This window comes from Furipterus horrens, unplaced genomic scaffold, assembly GCF_987537825.1.
Source record: "Furipterus horrens unplaced genomic scaffold, mFurHor1.1.pri manual_scaffold_10, whole genome shotgun sequence".
NCBI lineage: Eukaryota > Metazoa > Chordata > Mammalia > Chiroptera > Furipteridae > Furipterus > Furipterus horrens.
In genome coordinates this window covers 102,906,674-102,931,528 of record NW_028327180.1, presented here as the reverse complement: position 1 = coordinate 102,931,528, position 24,855 = coordinate 102,906,674, and the positions used below count along the sequence as shown (strand labels likewise).

Below are 24,855 nucleotides of genomic sequence, written 5' to 3'. Positions count from 1 at the left end.
GCCACGGGTTCTCCAAGACAGTAGGGACACAGCAAGGGAGGCCTTCAGGGCACAAGTCCCATCTTTCCCTGCTTATGACACTCGCACCCACCAACTTTAGCCTCTTGTGTCCCGGCACCTCCAGGGCTGCCCCAGGACACTGAAGCATGAAGGATCACAGACCCACTAACCCCGGTGAACAACAGTGACTGCTACAGACAATTCTCCTTCACCGTTTCCATTCTTACCGAGTTTTATTCCAAGGAAAGGGGGGAGGGGGGTAGAAAGGCCCATGAAGAGCAGTCACCGCTCAACTTACAGAAAGGCGAGGCCCCGATCAGAGGCTACCATCCCTCTTTCCCACCGTCCGGGTTCAAAAGCCATCACGTGCTCACTGTGGAAGAGGGCGGCTGAAATGGGGCTCAAAAGATTTATAAGACCCCCAATTCTGTCTTCCATGTATCCTTTTCTTTTTGTTCTTTTTCTTTCTTCTCACGCTCAGCCTTAGCTTCTTCTTCCTCGTGTCTTCTGATCAGCTGTTCCAGTTCCTTCTGTCCGAGGACTCCGATGACCGTCTTTCCATTCTCTCTGGTCGGCGTGGCAATTTCCACTGGGGGCAAACACACACACGCACGGCTGCGTTATAGCAATCACAGGTGCTAAAGTTGTTGCAGCTACCTTAAAATACCGTTTACATTCATCGCCGTTGCAAAATCACGTTAGGTACCTATCGCTAGGTTTTACAGCAACACAGAAATACTCACGGCGCCGTTATTGCCAATGCGTGCGGCCTTCCATCCCCCGTAATTTCCGCTTGGGTCGCTCCGATAGAGCTGAAAGCCGTAACGCTTATCCCAGCCAATGGACAGCAGCGAGACGCCCAAAGGCACGTTTTTCCCTTTAACCAAGAAAAGAGGACCGTCAAGCACATCAGCCGCCCAAAGGCAGTATCGCTACAGTCACTCGAGCTCCCCGAACGTAGCTGAAGCACCTTTCTTGTGAAGCTGAGCATTCGTAAGTGGCTCTGTTCTGGCCACCACAGACTAAGGCCCACCAAAACGTCCACTTGCTTCCGGGAGATGGGCACAGCCAGGAGACGGAGTTAAGACCCGGAGGGCCGCTACTCCGTGCTGAGTTTAATTATTAGGTAAGAAAAGCAATCGGTTTCCAGATTTAAAAAGGCTATTTCTGCCTCTCGATGGTCTATTAATAAAACATATGATGATACATATCGCGGAAACCACGAAGCGCAAATGTACAAAAAGTTCTTCACTTACTTTTCAATTTCTTTTTACCATCTCATAAAAAAATTATTACCTAGAAAATGTCTCCCCTTTCTGGAATAAATATGCCCCAGATTTCCTACCTCCAAACTGCGTGTACGCTTGTTTGATATCACAGAGCGCTGTCACCAACTGCTCACGAGGAATTGGCTCCCGATACTGTAATAAATAAATACCTAGGATGAAAACACTGGCATAGTCATCATTTTTTCCTAAGACACAAAAATCTAAGCAAAACATATTCTGGACATAAACCTGCGCCATGGGGGGACATTGACAGTCACCTGTCATTTGAAAGGGGAGCAGGGGAATGTCAACATCCTAACAATCTTATGACCATAGCATTTTATAAGTTCGGGTTAGAAAAAAGAAGCAATTTTCAATTAATAAATCTGCGATGACTCTCATCTTGGCAAAAACGAGTTCTCCTTAGAGATATCAAGCAAACTGAATTATAGATCGTCAGTCACACTCTCTCTGACCATACCTTTGGGCAATGAGCCTCAGTTCGTTGGTCAGAATGTTAGCGTCAGAAGTTACGCCGGCCACGGTGCAAGCCATGCCCCTGGAGGAAGAAAAAAAAAAATGTATTCATGTGTCTGTAAGCAGAGCAGGTGTCTGAGAGGGCCTTTAAGAAGTATTTGCAAAGCCCCAAGTTCCATGATAAGTTTACCATGCTCGCGTCAATGCTCTGGTTTTCTTCTGAACAGACAGAAACTACAGAAGGTTTATCTTTGCGGGACAAACCTGACGTCGTTTATGACATGAAAGATGCACAGCGCCCCCTCCAGTTCTTCGATAGGCGTATTCAGCGCCACGACGCCGAACAGGGCGAGAGAAGGAGCACTAGGAAGCTAAAGCAAGTCCCGAGAGGGTCCAGAAGCAAGACAGAGGTTTTTCCAGAGGGGAAGAAAAACTACCCCCACTCCTGGGTCATCGGTATTCTCACCTCCAAAGGCCTGGCTGGCCGGGGCGGAGGGAGGGGGCTCAGGGGCTAGGCTCCCAGGAAAGGCGCCTTTCCTTTCTTTGCTGCCGCTCCCCGAGGGCTGCACCGGCTCCCCTAGAGCTGGCACCCTCTGTCACCTGCTGTCACTACACCTCCGCAAGCCTGCCGGCTGCCGAGCGGCCCGTGGCCCGGCGGTGACTCTGGAGGGATGACGCTTCCTTGGACACACATCCAAAGGCCCTAGAACCGGCACCCGCCTCGTCCCCCACTCAGGGGGGAAGTCTCTGACAGGCAAACCCAGTGCCCCGCAGGCTAGGAGTCCCGCACGCCCAACGACGCGAAACTGACGGGGCTCATCTAAACTGTTCCCAGACCTCCAGGGGTAAGATTCAGGACACTTCCACACAATTCCCGAGTAGCCGCTCGGAACACTCGGGGAGCCTGCCACGTGTCAGACCCTGCGCTAGTGTATTTCACTCGTTTTACTCTAGTTCATTAAACGGCCACCACCACTCGAGGCGGCACCGAAGCCCAGAGAAGGAAAGCAACGGGTGCGAGGCCACACAGACTTAACCCAGATCTGCACACCTACCACGCCTGTACTCCGAACGGTATAGAATAGTTTCTCCACCTAGGGCTTGGCCCTGCACGTCAAAAGAATAACGCATCGTCCTAAGCCTCAAGGAAGTTTCAAATAAGAATCAAAAGTGTCCACCAGTAAAGGCACAATAACAAGAGTTCGCTTCAAGTTTACTACGGCACACGGGCCAGCCCTCCCGAAATACGTGAGATCCTACGTATGTGAGCACGTGAGATATTGAAACCCTCTCCCCCCTGTGAGCTCACTTACTCATCATCGAGCTTATAAATTTTTTCAGGGACAACAACTTCATCAAGCGGCTTGTGGATGTTGCGTCGCTCTGCTCCAAGCCAAACACCGTCGTTCGCTAAAGTTCCCAGACAGGTGCCCGCACGTCCGATGGCCTCCATGGCGTACTCAACCTGGTACAAGCGACCTGCAAAACACAAGCGGTGAGAAACCGAGACTCCCTTCTGGGTGCTTGCACCACTGGGCCAAGAGAGTCAGCGGGAACCCTGATAGGCTCTACCCTCGAGTCCCTCTCTCGTTCTCTCGTGCTGCGCGTGATCGACCTGGTGACCATAAGGACATCAAAACACAAGAGAGCATGAACTATACAAAAAGTGTCTTGACTTCCGCCCCCCCACCCCCACCCCCCTAAAAGTCAAGCACTTAAAAATACTTTTGAGACAGATTCTACAATTCCTATTTTGCCTCCTGGAGAAAATATAGTGGTCCTGGAGTCATAGCTTCGAGACCGCAAAGGAAAATATATACCCATGACTCCCGTCCACCGAAAGTAACTCCTGCATAAAACACATCCTGGCACCCAGAGTCCAGTGTGTAGCAGGGAACCGATCATTTCTTCCCACTCCCATTTTCTCACGCAGGTCTGTAAGCTGAGTACCAGACCCTTTGTCAGGCGATAGCTTACGGACGTGTGCGGAACTTACCGTGTGTTCTGAACTTTACGGCTCCTGTCAAAAGAAAGTAAGATCCTTACTAAAACAAAAGTTACAACTGAAAAAGCATTTCCACGGCTTAAAACCGTTCCGTCCACCCCCTTCTTCGGCCGAGGTGAGGGACGCAAACACGATTTGACACAGGTGGAGACCGAGGCACTGGGGCTGGAGGGGAAAATCGAAAAAGCCCTTTTTTGAAAAAAAAACCAACGCAGAAAAGGAGCCCAAATGAGACACGGTAGAGGCAGAAAGAGGGATGAGACCCTGCAGGTCCAAGAGGAAGAACTGGGGAAGGAGAAAGAACGGGGTGTCCAGGCGGAGCAGGAAGCTTCAGCAGAAAACACTGAGTCAGACGCCTCACGGGCAAGAGACAAACGGCCGAAGCTCAAAAAAAAAAAAGAAAGAAAAAAAGAATCGCAGCCCCTCGAAAGCTAAGCCAGTATCCCGACCACGGAGTCCAGGAGGACGGACACGTGAAGAGGGGCAGAGGCTTCTCCCGGGAGGGCTGGGGTCCTGCACGCGGAACGAGGCGGGGGGTGGGGGTGGGGGCGTGGGGCGACCTCGGCCCCCAGAGCACATTTCCCAAATAGCGGAACACCAGACTAAGGCTGCAGGACCGGCGCGCCCAGACGAGATTTCTTAAAGGTGGGCCGGGGCCTCGGGGCCTGCCTGGCACTTTGGGAGGCGGTGACCTGCGACCAGGCCGCCGGAGAGTTCTCATCCCCATGCTCCACGCCGGCGCAGCCGGCACCCCCGCGGCGCCCGAAAGGCCGGTACTAACCGGAGAAGAAGAACTGGAATCGAGGGCTACACGGAGGGCCTCACGCCACAGGAAAAACCCACTATCGCCCCGCCGAGTGTCCGCTGCCCATGTGGCCCACGCACGTGCGCAGAACGATCTCGCGGGGTGGGGCAGGGGGCGGGGAGAACGGGCCGAAGATACGGAAGTCCTCCGGGGGCGGGGCCGAGGACAAGGAAGCCCTTCGGGGGCGGAGACAAGGTGGCGGAAGACTCCCGGAAGCGGGGCGAGGCCGAACACCGGGAAGTCCTTTGGGGTGGGACCAAGGTGGCGGAAGCTTGGCGGAAGTGCGGCGGAAGGTCAGACCTCCCTGGAGGCGGCTTCTAAGCCCTCCGGGGGCGGGGACCAGGTGCCGGCAGCCTATCGGAAGCGGGGCGGGGGCGGTGCAAGACCGTCCTCCACATCTTTCCAAACAGTACATTTCACTTACAGCGAGTTTACGCGGCGACACATTCAGCAGGCTATTTATATCGCCCTGCTTTTCTCCCCGCCAGGCCGGTCATATATCATGCTAAGTCCATCAACATTTCTTCTGAGAAGGAGCCAAGTCCATTTTTATTTCCTCTGGGAGATGCTGGGACTAGGTTCATTTGCATGCAGTTCCTTTGCGTATATCAAAAGTCCGGGTGGGCGTTCCAGCCGCCGCCAGGTTCTGATGCCAAAATCTTTGTCAAAGCCAAAAATCTCCGAGTGGCCAGCCTGCCACTGCCTCTCTGACCTCATCTCCTGCACTCCTCCCCAGGGGTCACTCGCCTCTAGCCACACGGGCCTCCTCGCTGCTCCGCAAACACACCGGCACACGCCAGCCTCGGGGCCTTTGCACTCGCGACAGTTCCCCGGCCTGACACACCCTCCCCGGGGTAGTCCCACGGCCGGCCGCTTCTCAGGGACACCTTTCCAGACCATCCTATTCAGACCCCGACACGCCCTGTCCTCCTTCCCAGTGTATTCTTCTCCAAGCTTACCAACACCCAAGGAGCCGAGGCACAGGCTTGAATCTCTGTGAAGCTGCTAAGTAGAAAAAAATACCGAGGCCACAGCTAGAACAGCAGCTTCGTAAAGCTTGTACGTACACTCTGCATCCCTAGAGTGCCGCCGCCGGGCGTCCCTATAGTCGCGGAGAGGACAGAAGAATAAATAGCTTAGCGGACGGCCCCCGAGCGATTTGACCTACAGAGGAGGATGGCATTGAATACAGAATGACATGCACACCTACCACACCCACTAACTGAGATATGGCGAGGCCAAACTGGATTTTTATCTTGTCATTCGTGGGTGTTCCACAGGACGAACCCATCTTTCGTCGCCTCGAAATAAATCCTTAAACAAGCTATCTTCATGTTTTGCAATAAAGAACGGTTCAGCTAATCCTGTCTAACAAATTTTTAAAAGTTAGCGTACTGGCTTCTCTCCTACAAATAACTTTTAAAAGTTCGTCATCATTAGTGAACCAAACTATTAGTTAGGCTATTATTAATAGTACTTTTAAGATGAAATATTAATACAATTCTTTGTGATCAATAAGGAACACTCCAGTTCAGATATGTTTTTAAGTTAAATCAGAGGACTCTCATGGAAATAGGCAGAGTTCCCTAAGAAGCACTCGGTACTTAGTACAGACTTATTTAACTTCCGAGTAACAGAAGCCTTTAAATGACCAGTTAGGGGGTTGCTTGACACAACATTTCAAACCTAGAAAACATGTATGGAAGTAAAATAAACGTATCAACGGTAGATGTAAAATAAACGTGCTTTAATTTCCATGTTTTTAGAAAAGATTTTATTGATGTATTTTTAGAGGGGAAGTGGGGAGAAATAGAGGGGGAGAAACATCAGTGTGTGGTCACTTCTCATGCACCCACACTGACTGGGGACCTGGCCTGCAACCCAGGCCTGTGCCCTGACTGGGAATCGAACCACCAACCCTTTAGTTCACTCAATCCACGGAGCCACACCAGCCAGACATACATGATTTTAATATACAAAGATATACGAAGTACATAGTAGGTGCTCACTTTGTTGAATGCATACACGAATGAATACACGAGTCCATACCATCTGACAATTCCCTTTTCTTTCCAATATTCGGAGTTTCATCGTCGGTCGCGAAACAACTTTCACCTAGTTGCAGAAATTTGCTATTAAGGACGATGAGGCATTAGCCTGCGCTTCTTAAAATTGGAGACCTAGTCTTACTCAGATTTGAGTATGAAGAGAGGGGATAACAGCACGCTGGTTAAGAACACAGGATTTTCAGGTGAATGGCTTGGGTTCCTTCCAGCCTCTAACACCTGCCGTCTGACCTGAAAGCAAGTTACCTCCTTCTCTGCATATCAGTTTTGCCTTCTGTAAAACTGACCACGGTGAGGACGAAATAAAACTGTGCATGGGAGTGCCAGCACGGGGTCATTCTGATTATTCCACAAATGACTACTAGAGTAATGGTAACCGATAGACCTCCAAAGACACAGATACACAGAAATATTGCAACAAAAGCAGTCACTGCCTGCAGAGCTACTGATTCTGCCTGAAACCTCCCGGAGGGCCACTAAAGGTCGTTTCCCTACAGATCACCCGAGGAACGGAACCTTGCAAAATACGAGGGAAGAGCTTGTCTGTGGAACTGGGCACTCTCTGCACAGTACAATGACAGTTCAATTAGAAGCTTTCCCAGAGTTTACACCCTTTAAAGCTAATAATGATAATTAGAAGAGCAACCTACTAATAGCACACAGATGACATATTTCAAAAAAAAAAAAAGTGAAGGGGTTCAAGCAGTGACGCACACTAAAAACAGTATAAGAAAAAAAATAAGAAGGTATTGGGCCGATAGTTAAAAATACAAACAACACGGGAGAAAAACTGGGACAACCGTAAAAGAACAACAATTTAAAACAAGACCAAAAAATTGCCAATAACAAGAGACAAAGTGAACTGGATACATAAAAGGTATAAATAAGAAAAATGACATTAACACTGTGAGAGACTTAAGTTTTGGCTGTACAAATTCAATTTTAACTTTGAATATCATTTCTCTAGTACTGTCTCAAATTTGGGGAGTTAGAAGAATGATTTACCTAAAAAATTTGGTGATTAAGGAAGGACGAAGGACTGCAAAGCTGAAAACCTTATTTTGAATACTTGGCACCACCACTCGTTTAGCTGTGAACCTGCACATGCCACAATATCCTAACCTACATCAATATGGATATCTATTGGCACAATGTCAATAATTGTTAAAAGTGTATGGCAAGAACTCTTCAAGTCATTATATTTGAATATTTTATGTATGTTTGAATTTTTTAATTCTAGAAAATTAATAAGAAAGAGTAACTTCTGCTTTGCTGCCTCACTGTTGTGCAGAAGAAATTAAATAAGCTATATTATCTCACTAAGTCAGGTAGTATCTAGGTAGTTTGCCATTCTTTTTTTTTCACCCCCGCTACGACTACTCACACTTAGTGTGCTGGGACAGACGTGCGCTCTGCACAGTCTCCCGCTGGCCTTACTCCTCGCTTTCAGGGTTCCTACAGCCACCCCGAAAGAGCACTGGGCCTGATGATGGGGTACATACGAAGCGTTTCTGGAAACCTGTTAGCTCTTCTGAAGCTCCATCCAGGAAGGCTGAGTCTATTAAAGATAGAAGCCTGTTAACCCTAGGCTCATTAACGCTAAACCTATCAACCCTGAGCCTAGCCATCTAGCCCTATCCGTACAATGGACTCGGTGAGCTTCCCTTAGCTGTAATTCCCAGAGTTCCCCACAGGAGGGCAGCACTGAGACAGACGGGGAGCCGCAGCCGGCAAGAACACCGACAGGTTGATGGAAGAGTTCCTCTGGAGCGCACAGGAGCAGGTGAAGCGCGTTGAGTTCAGTGGACTTAAGTGGCTTCTTGGCAATCCCAGAGCCTGGCATCTGAATCGAGAGGTGATGATTTGCACTTTCTAAAAAAGTCTGAGCACCATCAGATTAAGTAAATGTTGAGTTTACTATTGTAATTTGATACCGTAAACCTCTCCATAGAATTGCGGAGGACGTGTAAGACCTTCGGGAGCAGGACAGAGGACCCCGAAGTCCCGGGGCGGGGGTGGGGCAGGGAAGGGGACGCGGCAGTTCTTCGGGGGCGGGGACAGGGTGGCGGAAGACTCCCGGAAGCGGGGCGAGGCCGAACACCCGGAAGACCTTCGGGGTGGGACCAAGATGGCGGGGCAGGCTTCGTAGACCTTCGGGGGTTGGGCGCCGGCTGCGTGAGACCTTCTAGGGCGGGAACAAGATGGCGGGTCCGCCGCAAGCGGAAGTCGCCTGGAAGTCCTTTGGTGTCGGACCGGGAGGGCGGAAGTGTCCCGGAAGTACGGCGGAAGGTCAGGCTTCCCGGAAGCGGCTCTAAGTCCTCCAGGGGCGGGGGCGAGGTGCCGGAACCCTATCGGAGGATGTGTAAGGCCTTCGGGAGCAGGATAGAGGACCCCGAAGTCCCGGGGCGGGGCTGGGGCAGGGAAGGGGATGCGGCAGTTCTAGTTCTTCGGGGGCGAGGACAGGGTGGCGGAAGACACCCGGAAGCGGGGCGAGGCCGAACACCCGGAAGACCTTCTGGGTGAGACCAAGATGGCGGCGCAGGCTGCGTTGACCTTCGGGGGTTGGGCGTCGGCTGCGTGAGACCTTCTAGGGCGGGAACAAGATGGCGGGTCCGCCGCAAGCGGAAGTCGCCCGGAAGTCCTCTGGGGTGGGACCGGGAGGGCGGAAGTGTCCCGGAAGTGCGGCGGAAGGTCAGACTTCTCGGAGGCATCTCCTAAGTCCTCCAGGGGCGGGGCCGAGGTGCCGGCATCCTGTCGAAAGCGGGGCGGAGGGTATGTAAGACCTTCGGGAGCAGGATAGAGGGCCCTGAAGTCCCACGGGGACAGGGAAGAGGACGGGGTAGTTCTTCGGGGGCGGGAGACACAGAGTGCAGAGAAGAGAGCATTCCAGAGGGTGAGGGACAGAGGGCGGTCCAGAGGGGGGCGGGGGGGGGCGGGGGTCCAGGACAGAGCATCAGCAACAAGGCAGTGGCGAGTTGCAGGTCAGAATGAAGAAAGTGGGCTTCATTCTCAGGACGAGGGAAAGCAGGGGCTGATTCGGGTTTATATAGAACATACTATCTGTGTGTGTGTGTGTGTGTGTGTATGTGTGTGTGTGTAGCGGGGTGGGGGGAGGTGTCCTCTTAAAGCAAAAGAATACGACAGTACAAATACAAAATTGGGTATCAAACTGAAAATCAGAATGAGAAACATCACCAAATCACCGCAGTGGTTCGACGAGCTGACATACCCGTAAGGCACCCCCCGGCGTTTCCGGCATCACGAGACCTGAATCCCCAGATGGCAACGGCACACACCTTAGGGATGAAGTTTGCCACAGACGAGCTTCTGACTTGGCCCATGTCAGGCCCTGTTCCTCTCCCACTGTCCCGGGAACTTCCAACGATGGTGACAACTTCTGTTCCTGTGCCTTCCTGTCACTATACTGGGTATGCAGGCTCAGCGGGTGGGTGAGGAACACGTCCCGAGAGCCATTTCGACCCTGAGGTGAGTAACAATAACCTCACTACGCATGGAGGTATCTGCGAACAAGTATGTTCCGCTGCAGAAACAGACGGTAGCGCTTATTAACTACAGGTAGAAGACCTTACTTTTGCAGACTTTACAAAAAGCACGAGCACGGAACACATTGTGAGGGTCCCTTCCCAGGCCTCGGAAGCGAGGGGTCCTGAAGCTTAAGCTTCCCTCACTTCGCAGCAGATCTGTGAAATTCTCGCATGGGAAACCGACGGAAGGGTTCAATGTGCTCTGAGGAGAGCTGGAGGGGACAAGTGTGGGAGGCTGGCACTGCGGCGGTGGCCCTGGAGCCTTCCTGGGCTGAGACCAGGCGCCCCCCCTTGCCCCCCCAGGCTGCTTCACTGGTAGGGAAGCACTCAAGGTGATTCTAATACGCAGCAAATGGTGCCTCAAACATTTGTGCAGAGCTTGTTAAAACAGACGTCTGGGCTCTACTCAAAGATTTTTCTTCATTCTGTGGGTCTGGGACGGGACACCAGAATCTGCACAGCTGTGGATTCGGCGCCGCTGCAGGTGAGAACGCCCCACAGCGCCATGGTCAGAGGCCTCGAAGGAAGCGGCAGCAAACCTAAGCAGAGCTCCCCCTCAGCCAAGACCGACTGCTTTCGTCTGCGGCCTCTTTTCCTCTGTGGCCATAATCTCTCCTGCACGGGACCTGCCACGCGCCTGCCATGGGCCTGCCACGGCGTCCGCGGCCGTCTTCCCCCCACCCATCTGGTCTGGGTTGGCTCAGCCCACGGTCATTCTTAAACCAACCGCTGGAGACGGAGAGAGGGCACACCCGGCTACCCCGAGGGATGTGCCACCTGGGGCAGAGGAACAGACAAACGCATTGTAAGAACCGTAGGTAAGGGGAAAGGTGAACTCGAGTTCTCTCTCGGGAGTAGAGGGGGAGAGGGAAATGGGATCTGAGTGATCCAGAGGTACTCAGAAGCACTGATGACTGATTACTGTAGCGGGTGCAGGGCTTGCACTGTAAACGGGCCTTTCACATGTTTTCGGAGCGGTTTGTGTGAACACGTATGTGTATACATGTGGACGCACACACTTCCAGTCCTAGGAAGAGCCATCGATATCGATGGCTGGCAACAGGTACGAGAATGTGATTCCCACAGAAGCCGAGGGCCACGGGTTCTCCAAGACGGTAGGGACACAGCAAGGGAGGCCTTCAGGGCACAAGTCCCATCTTTCCCTGCTTATGACACTCGCACCCACCAACTTTAGCCTCTTGTGTCCCGGCACCTCCAGGGCTGCCCCAGGACACTGAAGCATGAAGGATCACAGACCCACTAATCCCGGTGAACAACAGTGACTGCTACAGACAATTGTCCTTCACCGTTTCCATTCTTACCGAGTTTTATTCCCAGAAAAGGGGGGAGGGGGGTAAAAAGGTCCATGAAGAGCGGTCACCGCTCAACTTACAGAAAGACGAGGGCCCGATCAGATGCTACCATCCCTCTTTCCCACTGTCCCGGTTCAAAAACCAACACGTGCTCGCTGTGGAAGAGGGCGGCTGAAGTAGGGCTCAAAAGATTTATAAAACCCCCAATTCTGTCTTCCATTTATCCTTTTCTTTTTGTTCTTTTTCTTTCTTCTCACGCTCAGCCTTAGCTTCTTTTTCCTCGTGTTTTCTGATCAGCTGTTCCACTTCCTTCTGTCCGAGGACTCCGATGACCGTCTTTCCATTCTCTCTGGTCGGCGTGGCAATTTCCACTGGGGGAAAACAAACACACGCACGGCTGCGTTACGGGGCGCACTCAGCCCGCACAGGCGACCCGTTCAACCTCTCCCCCCTCGTTGGCCTTCGCTCACCACCCCTTCGTGTTTTGTGCTTCATATGATTCACGGATACTTTTATTCACGTTTTTGCGTCAACGATCTTTCTTCTCCTGACCCATTCCAACCTTCTAAGCTGCTGTTTTGTCCCTTCCTTTGAAAAACTCACACAAGCCAAGTGCCCGAGCCAACCCGCTGTAAGCTGTGCTGACCAGAAGGATCCGCAATTTCCTCGTGGGAACCTCTCCGACGCGGTCCAGGAAACTGACTGAATCAGAGGAGGGGACGTAACCTACCCTTTTCAGCAGAGAGCTTGCTCACGTCCATGATCTTGCCGAGGACTTTGATAGCTAAAGCAAGTGCTGACTTCAGGCTCATTTCCCCTTCTTTATAGTCTTATTTTAACATAGACACAGCTGCCTACGAAGCAGAAATAATCATCAAAAAGAACGTCCTTTAAATGTCTGCATTTTTCAGGAACGTGGACTGGGCAGAAGACTGATGCCTGAATTATTATTAGCATGTAACCAATGTAAGCAATTATGCTGGGGGGCGGGGGGACATGGGATGGGGTGGAGGGGGAGTGTCGATGCTCTGTGAATGGAATCTTTAACCCGGGGCCTCAGACCTCCAAGACTTTGTGATAGAATTCAAGGGGATTATCAACCAGGATATGAAAAAAATTGTATCTTATTTCAACAACTTGCCTTTGAAAATTACTATTTCCTTTCGTTACAAATGTAGGCAATAAACCCCAGTGGTATTAGCAGAACCTGCGACTGCATCACCAATAGCAATCACAGATACTAAAGTTGTTGCAGCTATCTTAAAATACCGTTTACATTCATCGCCGTTTCAAAATCATGTTAGGTACCTATTGCTAGGCTTTACAGCAACACAAAAATACTCACGGCGCTGTTATTTCCAATGCATGTGGCCTTCCATACCCCGTAATTTCCGCTTGGGTCGCTCTGATAGAGCTGAAAGCCGTAACCCTAACCCGAACCTAACCATAAACCCTAACCCCTAACCCGACCCTGACCCTGACCCTGACTTGACCCGACCCGACCCCGACCCCAGGCATTGTAGGGCAGGGGGTGGTCTCAGTGGGAGCTCACCTCCCAGGCTGGCGGGTGGGTGGCTCCTTAGGGTCTCCTGCTTCACCTGTCCTGGAAGCCAGGCCACCCACCGCCATCCCACTGAGCAGGGCCTCTGGATCTTGGGGTGTCTACTAGAGCCTGCTAGGACGCTTGGGAAAGTCTGTGACACAGACACAGGAAGCCTGACCCTTGGGGAGGCCCAGGGTCCTTAAAGATTCCCAAGAGGCATGGTTTACCCCTGGAGGGTATTCCCTGTGAGGAGCAGTCATGAAGGCTGGAGTGGCCTGGGTTGTGCGTGCACACGTGTTTGGGCATGTGGCGTGTGGGCACAGGATGGGGCCCCTGGGCCGTGGGGAGCCTGTCTCAACTACTGCAGGGCTGTTGTGAAGTGGACCCTGGGGCTCCTGCCAGATGGTGCCCAGCTCGCCAGGGGTGGGAAGCTGCCTGGTGGTTGGCCGGCACCTGACCTCTGCGCCACCACCGGGGGCCTGACTCTGAGGGAGTCTGTGGGTGGCCTCAGCCGAGGTCTCCCCCTCAGGACTCCCAGGACACCCCTCCTGGTCTTCATGCTGGAGGCCTGTTGCCTAGCCCTGTGGTCACAGAGCACACTGAGCCAGTGTGTGTGTGCTGGGAGAGGGTGAGTGCTGGCTCGTGGGAGGGTGACTGCTGGGGGAGGGTGAGTGCTGTGCGCTCTTGGGAGGCTGAGTGCCGGCTCCCCTGAGGGTGAGTGCGCGCCCAGGAGGGTGAGTGCTGCGCACTCACGGGAGGGTGAGTGCCAGCTTGCAGGAGGGTGAGAGTGCGCTCCGCAGAGTGTGAGTATGCACTCCCCGGAGTGTGAGTGTGAGTGCGCACTCCTGGGAGTGTGAGTGTGAGTGCGCACTCCCGGGAGTGTGAGTGTGAGTGCCCACTCCCCGGAGTGTGAGTGTGAGTGCGCACTCCCCGGAGTGTGAGTGTGAGTGCGCACTCCCAGGAGCATTGCAAAGAGGCAAGAAATGGAAAATCAGGAGCGCGCGATAAGGGGCATAGCACGTGCATGAGGATGGGTTTGTGAGCATGCTGCACCATCAAGGGTTCCCGATGGGATTCCCATGCAGCACACATGCAAAAGAGATCTCTCCCGAGCACATTCTTTGCAGGCAAGATGGCAACCACAACCGTGTAATAGCCTACCTAGGAAGAGGATCCGACCCTCAGGGTGCAGAAAGGACAGTTGGACAGCGGTGCAAGAGAAGAAGATCCACAGGATACAAGCCTCTCATAACAGTCAGTGTCCAAAGGCTAAATCGGAGACTTGACGGGAAAACGGTATGTATCCAAACACAGTGATATGACACAAGGGCATCTCAAGCTTACCCGACCGACAGGGAGAACAACATCCCGCAAAGTGGAATCCTTCGCGTTCGGAATAGTCAAGGCCAAGGACATGACAAGCACAGGAAAAGAACGGGGCCGAAGTCCTGTGCGCAGAAAGGTAAGAGAATCACTTCTGAAGGGGATGAGAAAGAGGCATCAGCCATCCTCACAGACCTCTCCCCGACGAATGGAAGAGACAGGACCGAAGCAAAGGAGTGTACCTCGCGACCTGCGTTGTGATGCAATTCCCAAGAATGTCCACAAGACGGCAGCACCGAGACGCTGTCAGAGGTGTTAGCGCTTAATGGGGCTGCTCGGGAAGCACTGAAGAGTATGTGTCTCAGCTGTGTTCTCAGCTGAGGCAGGGATGGCCGAGTGGAAGAAGTGCTTTTGCAGGAACCTTGAAGACCTGGGTTCGGGTCTTGGTGAGAGCACAAACACCCACACTAGTCCATTTTTTCCCTTTTTGGAGCACAGGAGAGACAGCCATTTTGTGGCTGTCACCTATCACTTTTCCAAGCCTTCCCACCTCTCCATAAGTCCAGGAATAGAATAGAAGACATCAGGACCAAGAGTGAAGCGACGTGCAGAGCAGTCCTACTGATACCAGAGCCAACCAGTGAATGGTAACGGAAGGGAGAGTCACACACTCCCAAAATACCATGACACAAGGAACACAAGGGACAGGGGGTCCTTCCCATGGAGCAGCAAGGCCCAGACAGTACAGTGTCTTCGAACAAGGTTTCATGGCAAAGGACAGTCCAGAAACAGGGAGTCTGCAGTGGGAAAGCCCTCTTGGCTGCAAGTGAGGGCAAGACCTAGCACATTCACGTGAAGAAGTAGAAGTGCGGATACCACGGTGTTCAGAAGACCAAAACACACAGGCAAGCGGCTGTAAGGGGCATTTCAGTAGACAGCCATGTACCAAAGGCACCTGCGAGAGAATCAGCAGCCGAAACAGACACTGGGTAGCCCTCCTTTCCAACTGACCAAGGCACAGGAGAAACACTTGCACAACAGGGAACCCCAGGAGAACCTCAGCACACTGCAACTCAGTGAAGGGATCACCATTCCGCAGTCAGCGGGGACCCGGAAACGTGGAGCACAAAGCCCTCGGGAGCCGACCGAAAGAAAGTGTATGCGACACCGACCCTCTGTGAACAACCCCAGCCCGGGCAGACGAGAACCAAGAAACCACATCCAGCGCATTCATGACAAGTATCAGAGAAAGTGTGGGGAAGGGCTGAACAGGCATTCCTGTTCCATAGGACCTCAGCAAAGCAGTTGCCGGGAACCGAGGCAACACACAGCACCTGTAATGACGGAGTCACCGAAAGGAAAAGACGGCACAGCAGGAACGGGAAAGCAGTTTTCCTGCTTACCTGTGCGGGCATGAAGTTCCTTGACGTGTCCGCGAGACGGAAACGCGGAGACGGCCCATCGCGTCGGTGCAGGGGACGCACACTCTACGCGTCACGATAGAGAACCGGTGAGAGTGCGTGAAGCAGCGCAGGTGAGTGTGGGCGAGTGGATTGAGCGCCGGCCTGGGATACAGAAAGCGGGAAACTCCGTTCACACCCGGGCTGCATTGAGTTTTTAGACACAGGTGTTGTGTTCTGGGTTGCCTAAGAGAAGACCTCTCAGCAGTCAACCTCATCGTTTTTGTCACCTCATGTGCAAAGTCCTGTCAGCATAGGAAAAAGAAAGACTCGGGAGGGGAAGCACAGCAAGCACCCTAGACTTTCTGGTGAAAAGGGAGTGAGAAACCGCACAACTCAGGGAACCGGAACCACACAGCGACCCATATCCAAATCGTGCATCTCCTCTAAGAGGCGCTGATTGTCATTCCAAGGACTGGCAGACACAGAAGAAGCAGATCCTTTACAGACATCATAACAGCTTAGGAAGGAAAAAATTCTGCAACCTATGCAAGTCTATGTGGAAACCTAAGGGGTCTGAGAGTGGGGTGACATGGAGATTAGCAGGGTAACAGAGAAACAAGTTTCAAGAAAAGTGACAGTTAGGTGGTCCAAAGCAGTCAGTAGACGAGACAGGGACATAGGACAGAGTGCAGGAACTGAATTTGTAAGGCTCCATCATATGAGTGACGAACCTCAACAGTCATGAGATAAAAATAGGAAGCGAAACTAATAAGAAACAAAAGGGATGAGGAAATGCTGAGAAAGCTCTGTGCGGCACGCTCTCACATACTCTACAAGTAACTTTTACAGAAATGTAGTAGTCACGCTGTTCCTTGCTCCCACTTAGTCGCTAGCCCCCCGGACTCCATCCTCCGTGACCCATAGGCTACATGCTGCACACATAGTCACTGAGGCCAGACCTTCAGAGGACCAGATCCAGCAGCAAGGGCACACAATCCGGCAAGACCTCGCAGATCCATGATCCCGGCCAAGCATGGCACTCTTCCCTTTGTCAGTTCAGCTGTCACCGTCCCTGACAGGAAACAGTCCATGAGAGGCCTGGAAGTCCTGTGTAATGTGGCAAAGCGACACAGCTCGTCCCGGAGCTCCGGGAAAGGCATGGAGAGCAGTGGCAAAATGTTCTCAAGGGAACATGGGACAGAAATGCAGGTTTTCTCATTGGCCGCTTGGAAAACCAAGGAATGAAGCAAACCAGTGGAGCAACGAGGAAACTCACAGTGAGAAGCCGCAGAGGGAAGTGCCTGAGAAAGGAATTGACTGAGGTACCGAGAGAAAGATGCAGGGACCACCCTGGACGTTATGTCTCAACAGAGCCAGCGGGCAGCAGTGGAACAAAAGGGTAGCTGCCTGGATTCCCGGCGAGGGAACAGACGAGGACAACGGAAGAGATGCCGTGCAGGGGACCCTGAGAAGCAGCCACGGGAAAACGTGCATCTCCCTGGAGGTGTCCAGACACACATCTCTGCGTAAGTAGAGGCTACCTGATGCTGTCAAGTCAGAAAGGAGAGCAGCAGTCACAGGGGGCACCCACAGCAATGCACAGAAGGAGTGTAACCTTCGAGACACACAGGGAGGAGGCAGAAGCGGAGTCAAAGGAGTGACGGCGGCAACGGCCGATGGTGATTCAACCCGTATCATCAGAGCCGGAACACACAGGTCCTGTGAAGAGCAAGAACGATAGGATGGGGACCTTGATGGCACACATCGAGGAAAAGGAGGGTGAAAAAACGGTCCTGCGAGGTTCCTCGTGGGCCCTTGGCAAAAAGACAGGAAAGTCGGGGTAAGAACCTGCGGGTGGTGGCAGGACACAGCACTGGAAAGGGAAGGAGGGAAGAAGCAGCCCAGACAACCAGTTTCCTGCCTCACGCATAGCCAGTGACGTGCAGTACCCAGAAATGTCCACAGGGCGGCAGCAAGGACGCACCGTGGGAGGTCATGCTGGGGAGGAAACGTAGCTGAAAGTCTATCAAGACCAAGCCCTGAACCTGCCTTGACAAAATAAATGCAATGCAGCTCATGGGATAGCATTTCCGGTATGTAGTCTGAGACACTTCAGATCACATCCCTTCGGACCCAGCATGACCGTGTAGTGATAAGCAGGCAAGCGGGACCATGAGAGGAAGAGATCGGTATCGCACTTGAAGTGCAGAAGCACCCGGAGGCAGCAACCGGGAGCGACGGAACCCCAACCCGTAACACTCCAGTTATACGAGGAGCCTAAATGATGCCAGTCTGCAGACAGCCTTAGCGAAGCTGTCATTCTACAGGATGCCCACAGCAGGAAAGCGGTCCGTCAGAAATGCAGTCCGAACCTTATCATAGGCTAAGCTTGGGCATGTAGCAGAGGCACTTGCAGCTCATCCCAGCAGAGAGGAACCACCGGGAACGGACCGGTTTCCCTCACAAAACCGGGCCTCTGTTTCCACAGCTGCACAACAGCTCGCATTCTTCCTAAGGACCGCCTCACCCTGGGGAGAGAACAGCAGGCATGGATCGCACAACCGTAAAACACTGTCTTGCGGTCCATTCTGATGCGGTCACGGGGAACGGAAGGTGGCAACGGGAGTTTCCCTCTTCAGTCGTGCACATGTGACAGTCTGTCCCGTGACATGCAAGTAAAAGTCATAGAATGCAAGGTTCGGCACAGTGAATCGTAACTGTCTTGGGGGCAGTACATGTACGGGACCATGAGAACCGTGTTCAGGCTAGATCACAGAGCACTGTCCCCTCTGGGAACTGACCAGCCTCCTGCACTACTCTCCAAAACGTTCTTGCAGCCCCTCAGCATTTCTTCACACTAGCAACAGTGCCGTGGACCCTGCTGGCCCGAGCTCCTTTACCAAGGCAACTTGCATTGTAATGAGGCAACATTCAGAGAAGAGCAGATGGCATGGGGCCACGCACCTACAGGTGTACGGTTTTGTCAGCATCCGGCAACGTCAAGGGTTCCCGGTGCGATTCCCAGGAAGTGGACATTCAAAGCGGACCGCTCCCAAGCACGCTGTATGGCAGAACAGAGGGCAACCGCATGAGGTAACAGCCAACCTACGAAGAGGATCCCATCCTCAGGGGTTCAGAAAGGAAAGGTGGGCAACGGTCTTAGAGCAGGAAACCCATGGGGCAGAACCCTGCCCTCACAGGCATTGAACAAAGGCAAATTCAATCGCCTGATACAGAAGTGCAACGTTGCCAAGCACGTCGACGTGGAACGGGGACAACTCTAGCTCAGCTGAACCAAGTGGAAAACAACATCCAGCAACATAGAATCCTTTCTGTCCAGAGTAGTCACAGGTGAGGAAAAGACAGGCACAGGACAAGCACGGAGCGGAAGTCCTGTGCGCAGAAACGGAAGAGAAACGCTAGCGAAGGGGAGGAGACACGGGCGTCAGCCGGCATCACGGGGCTCTCCCCAGGGAAGGAAAGGCACAGGACGGCAGCAGAGCGGCGTTCCTTGCAACCTGCACTGTGATGCAATTCCCAGAAATGTCCACAAGACGGCAGCACAGAGGCGCTGTCAGAGGTGCTCGCCCTGAACAGGGTCGTGCAAGAGATACTCAAGAGCATGTATTTCAGCTGTGCACTCAGTTGATGCTGCGGTGGCTGAGTGGAGTAAGTGCTTCCCTTGGAACCCTGATGACCTGAGTTCGGGTCTTGGCGAGAGCAGGGACATCTGCACTTGCCCGGGGTGGCCTTTTTTTGGAGCACAGGAGAGACTGCCGTCACCTGTCACTTTTCCCAGGCTCCCCACATCTCCATGAGTCAAGGAAGAGAAGCCATCAGGACCCAGAGCTGACAGATACACACAGCAGTCCCTTTGAAAGTGAGGCCTATCGGGTGGTAATAATGCGAGAGAGAGCCACAGGTTGCCAGAATGCCAGGACACAATGACAAGAAGGGACAGTGTGTCCTTCCCATGGAGCGGCAAGGCACAGGCAATAGAGTGCCCTTCAACCAGAACTATATCGAGCACCCATAGCCAAGGACAGTGGGAGAGCCGAAAGTGCTCCTGGCTGCAACCACAGGGGACACCTACCACATCACCTCCATGAATTGAAGTAGCAGAGACCACAGTGCTCTGAAGGCAGATCCGTACATGGAAGCTGCTGTAAGGGGTATCTCTTTGGAGAACCACACACCAACCACACTGAAGCTTAAGCTGCAGAAACAGACAGGGGTTGGCCCTCATTCCCAGGGCTGGCAGAAGAAGGCAAGCAATCCCCAACAGGAAGCTCCAGGAGAAACACAGCCCACTGCAGCTCAGTGGAGTAACTGCCATGACACAGGCCAGAGGGTCAGCGGTAAAGTCCCTGAGGTGGGCCAACATTCTAGACCACCGTCGTATTCCAACTTCATGGGCCGACATCCTTGCAGTCACGAAGTGGATCTAACAACAGTGGCGGCTCTAGAATCTTCCCCCAGAAGATTCATGACATGCACAGGAAGAGAACACAAGGCACAGTCTGTTCTTGCACTAACAGAGCGCTGTCAAGGAAGGGAAGACAAAGTCCACGGCAGGAACGCGTTAGCCTGGAGAGCACACGTGCACGGATCACCGAATAGGCCTCCTTTCATCATCATAGGACAGAGGAACACACGTGGAAGGGTGCCACAGTGTTTGTTCCTGCAACGAGGACAGACACAAACGGTCAGAAAGTACAGCAGTGCCAAGGGGAGATGGAACACACACGGGGCAGTCATGCTCAGCGACAGCAGACAGAAAGCAGAACACAGGGACCCTGAAACCGGGAGTACCGGGCCCTCGATTGCCCAGATAAGAAAGCTGCACACACCACCAACCCTCCGTGAACAATGCCAGCAGTGAAAGAGAACAAGGAAATCAGACCCAGCACGTTCACCACAAGCACCGGAGACGGTGCGGGGAAGGGCAGAGCAGGCGATCCTCTTCCCCAGGACCTCTCCAACGCAGTTGCCGGGAACAAAAGCAACAGAGAGCACGTCTCATCACAGAGTCACCGAATCGAAAACAGGGACAGGAAGCAGTTCTGCCTATTCACCTGCAAAGGCCTGCAGTTCATGGATGTGTCCACAAGACGGCAGCACCGAGACAGCCCAGCGATTCAGTCCAGGTGAAAGCACGCTCCATCCAGCACGGTCAAGTACCTGTGGAAGCAAGTGAAGCGGCGCAGGGGAGAATGGGCAAATGGATTGAGCGCCTGCCTTGCATACAGAAAGATAGGGGTTCAAATCACAGCGTGACAGGTTGCAATATTTTTACACAGGTATCATTTTCTGGGTTGCGAAAGAGGAAACCCATCAGCAGAAACCCAGCGGCGGAGGAAACAGCTCAGCCCCATACTGGGGCCCCGCAGGTGCTCAGTAGGGCGCCGCCGAGGGGGTGCGGGCCGAGCGGGAGCCCAGTATCCGAACGGGAAAGGACCGACGAGGCTCAGAGGGGAGCAGCCCGGGAGGCTTGTGGCGGACACTTTCTCGGGACGGCGGGGGGCCTCCCGGGTGCCCAGGCACCATCACCACCCACCTCAGCTCGTGTCCCTCCCCCCGCTGCTGCCTCTGCGTCCCAGGGCAGGCCCGCTTCCCCGCGCTCCGACCTTAGTGACGGGAGGAAAGGCTGCGCCCTCTCTACACACTCGCCTCGGGAAGCCACAAGTGCTTTCCGACGAGGGCAATGTCGCTCTCCGCTGCCGCGCTCCTCCGCCCCCGCTCGGTGCCTCCACCCCCACTGGGCAGATAACACCCCCCCTCCGCCCACGTTCTGAGAGTTCTGTGACGACCACCGGGCCCCCTCCCCCCGCCGTCTCTTCACACCTTCGCGCCACCAACTGTCTGGCTGACACCCGAGGAGCCCTACACCGGCCACACCCCCACCGCCCACACACACACAGAGGAGTTGGGGGCAGGGACGGGGGGCGAGTCACAGCCCTGCTCCCGCTGCGCCGCGGAAATAACACAGAAGGGGCAGCTATGGGTGGGAAAGGTGACTGGAATGTCAGAAGACCTAGGGAACACAGGGTGGGGTGGTTTCTGCCATCAGGATTGCAGGGACTCCGCCTTGATGAGCACCGCGAGGGACAGGAGACCCCGGGGGTAGTGGCAGTACCGCTGCTGCCATGGGGGGCTCTGCCCCAGGAATGGTGGAAAGGTGCTGAGTGCCAAGACGGCTTCCAGAAGGGTGTCCTGTGCCCACAGCAGGGGGGGGGCACTTCCTCAGCCATAGGATAGGACACACCTACAGCCAGGCAGGGGTGGGGACACACAGACACGCAGAGACACACACACACCCACCGTTCACAGGACAGGATACACATTACCAAAAAAGCACACAGGACCCTATGAAGCTCACTGTCCCAGGGAAAGGGAAAACTTCCTTTGCACCAAAGGAAAAGTCATGAGAAGAAAGCACCTCACTCAATCAGGAAGATGAGTGAACGGGAAAAAACTCATCTTTGGAGGAGCGTCACAGAAGCCAAGGATCGCACTTGGGTAAAGGTGCAGGTGTTGGCAGACATCTCGCAACCACGCTCAGGGAGGCCGTACATTATATAGGCCGCACACCCGTGCCACTATCACGCGGCCAGGGCTGTACGGTGGCACTGGGAGACCAAGGAAACTCACCCTGCAAACCCCTCAGGGAATCAGGCAACGGTGGAGCCTGGCCTCCTTGTCGGCATCCACATCCCCCTCTTAACAGCTGCCAATCCCACAGGTGGCACCGCCACCATTGTGGCATCAAGGACACCTTAGACAGGGACTGAAATAGGCAGCTACCTCGCACAAGACAGTCCGCCCTCAGATCTAAGGTAAATGGGGATGGCTCACCCCGGCTCTCCTACACACACCCCACCAGACAAGGGAAGAGCCCCGCTGTTGATGACGGTGCAGTGCCAGGAGGAGCCAGGGCAGACGGAGTGGGCCCTGGGTTGCAGGGTAGCCAAGGCCGTCACAAGGGAGCAACTCCTGAGGGTGAGTGGAGGCACCTTATGGGGAATGGCGGAAGGCTCCCAGGTCCCCCAGGCACGATCCCCAGGAGCCCCCCCAGCTCATGTCCCTCCATCAGGGCACCCACTTTCTCCCCACGCAGTCATGGACAGGACCACGGGCCAGCACTTGTCCCTCCTTCCACCACCTCTGGCTCAGAGACGCCAACTTCTCCACTCAGCACGTCACTCTCCATAGGCCCCCCACGACATTCCTCTTCAGTGGCAACAAACTTTCTTAGTTGGGGAAGTTACAGAAAAAGGCACAGGCGATCCCCTCAGCCCCCCACTCTGCGGCCAACACCCTGTCGCATCAGCGGCCCAAGAAACCAGGGCCGGGCCCCCTCCGGGGTGTCCTTGCCTCTCCCGAGCACCCTCCACACCCAGAACACAGATGCGGTCAAGCCTCCGGCATGCCGGGATGAGTCAAAGGCACGTTCCTGGCACCATCCACACACCCACGACCCCTTCACCCCGTCAGGACCACAGGGCAATAAAGGGACCACATGCAAGGTAGAGAAAGGCATCTTAAAGAGTGTGCAAAGGGTGATCCAACTGCAAGTGGCCCTCAGCTCCCAAAACAGGCCATCCTCCAGAACCCTCAGAGACAAACCACAATGGCAGTTCCACATACAGCCAGCCATTCCAGCCTCCTCAGCTCTGAGATGCTGGACACCCGGTCAAGAATCATGTGACCTCCCTTCAGGTCCCTGTTCGTATCAGGGTCTCCGCAGTGTCTCTTTGAGCTCACTCTCCTCTTCCTCTGCCAACCAGGCTTCTCTGATCAAGGCCAAAACTCAAGCTGCCTCCAGGGAATAACCCAAGACTGCTGGACTCAGCCCCAAACAACTAAGGGGCACACTTGGCAGATGAGAAGCTCATGGTGCAGGAGTGACAGAGGTTGGACCCCACAGACCCATCACAGGAGGGCAGAGAATCAATGTAACCCAACACTAGACTCAAAGGGCCCCGATAGGAAGGCAAGTGGCCCAGGCCGCTCATTCCAACTCCCAAGAAGCCCTTCAGCTAAGGGCCCTCTTTCCCCAAGGCACCGGGGGTCCCATCGCACAGAACGGAGACTGGGACATCTGCCTGCCTGAAGCCAGCAGCACTGCAGAGCAGATGCACTTCCAAGGAACCCAAAATGGCAACAAGTGGGGGAAGGTGACCATCCATCTGTCTACAAGTGCCACCCTCACACCACTACCCCAACCATAGTCCTCCTTTCAGGATGAGCTTGAAAGGACATACAGGGCCTCTGTTGCAGCTGCCCTACTCCACACGACTGACTGCGACTCACAAGCAGCAGCTACGGGATCCCTGCAGGGACCAGGAGTGCTATGGCATCCCAAAGGTATCCAGATGTCCACTCCCCAGACGATGAACAGCTGTGCCGCTGGACCGGTTCCCACAACCCTTCAGAGGGTGCTTTTCCAGTCCTCAGATCTTAGAGCTGGAGCCACGCCCTAGTAAAAGACAGAGATCTAATTACACAGCTGGCCCCCCAAGACCCCACCCATTCTCACTGGGGGGGGGTGCTCCCCGGCACACAGCCAGCCCCAGAAAATACAGCACTTAGTTTCCCAATGGGCACATACCTACGGCCACTCCACAGCCAACAAACTGCTTCCTAAAAGTACACAAGTGCCCGGCATCAGCCACCACACACTGCAGCGCACACCAGGGCCATACGTTTCAGGAAGAGGCAACAACCATTAAACACAGGAACTCCACATACACTGCAAACACAGAGAGAAAGAAGCACACAGGGACAGAGGGAGGGAGGAAAGGACACAGACAAAGAGACACGGGTAACAAACCCACAGTTGTGAACGAACACCTCAACAGCACCACGACACAGACAAGGCAGCACAAGAGTGACCACAAACAACCAACACAGCGTGACTCTGTCCACTGTCTGGGAAAGACAAAGCCCCCGCCTCCCCTCTATCCCAGGGGGAAACGGCACCTCTCACTTCTCCACTCAAAAGCAGACCAGCTTTTCCACGGTGACACAGTACTAACAAACACGGCTGTCCTAAAGAAGGTAGGAACGACACACGTCGCATGGACATCCGCTGCACTGAAACTGAC

At 53.8% G+C, this 24,855-nt stretch overlaps 1 long non-coding RNA gene across 1 annotated transcript; it reads right to left on the bottom strand.

The window, feature by feature from the left end:
* Positions 1-3,114: 3,114 nt before the first annotated feature.
* On the bottom strand, positions 3,115-24,221 carry LOC150001131 (uncharacterized). Its single transcript, XR_016513661.1, has 3 exons — positions 24,062-24,221; positions 3,742-3,765; positions 3,115-3,224 (listed from the first exon to the last, which is right to left on the bottom strand). It is a non-coding gene; the product is annotated as an uncharacterized LOC150001131 (long non-coding RNA).
* Between the last annotated feature and the right edge of the window lie 634 nt (positions 24,222-24,855).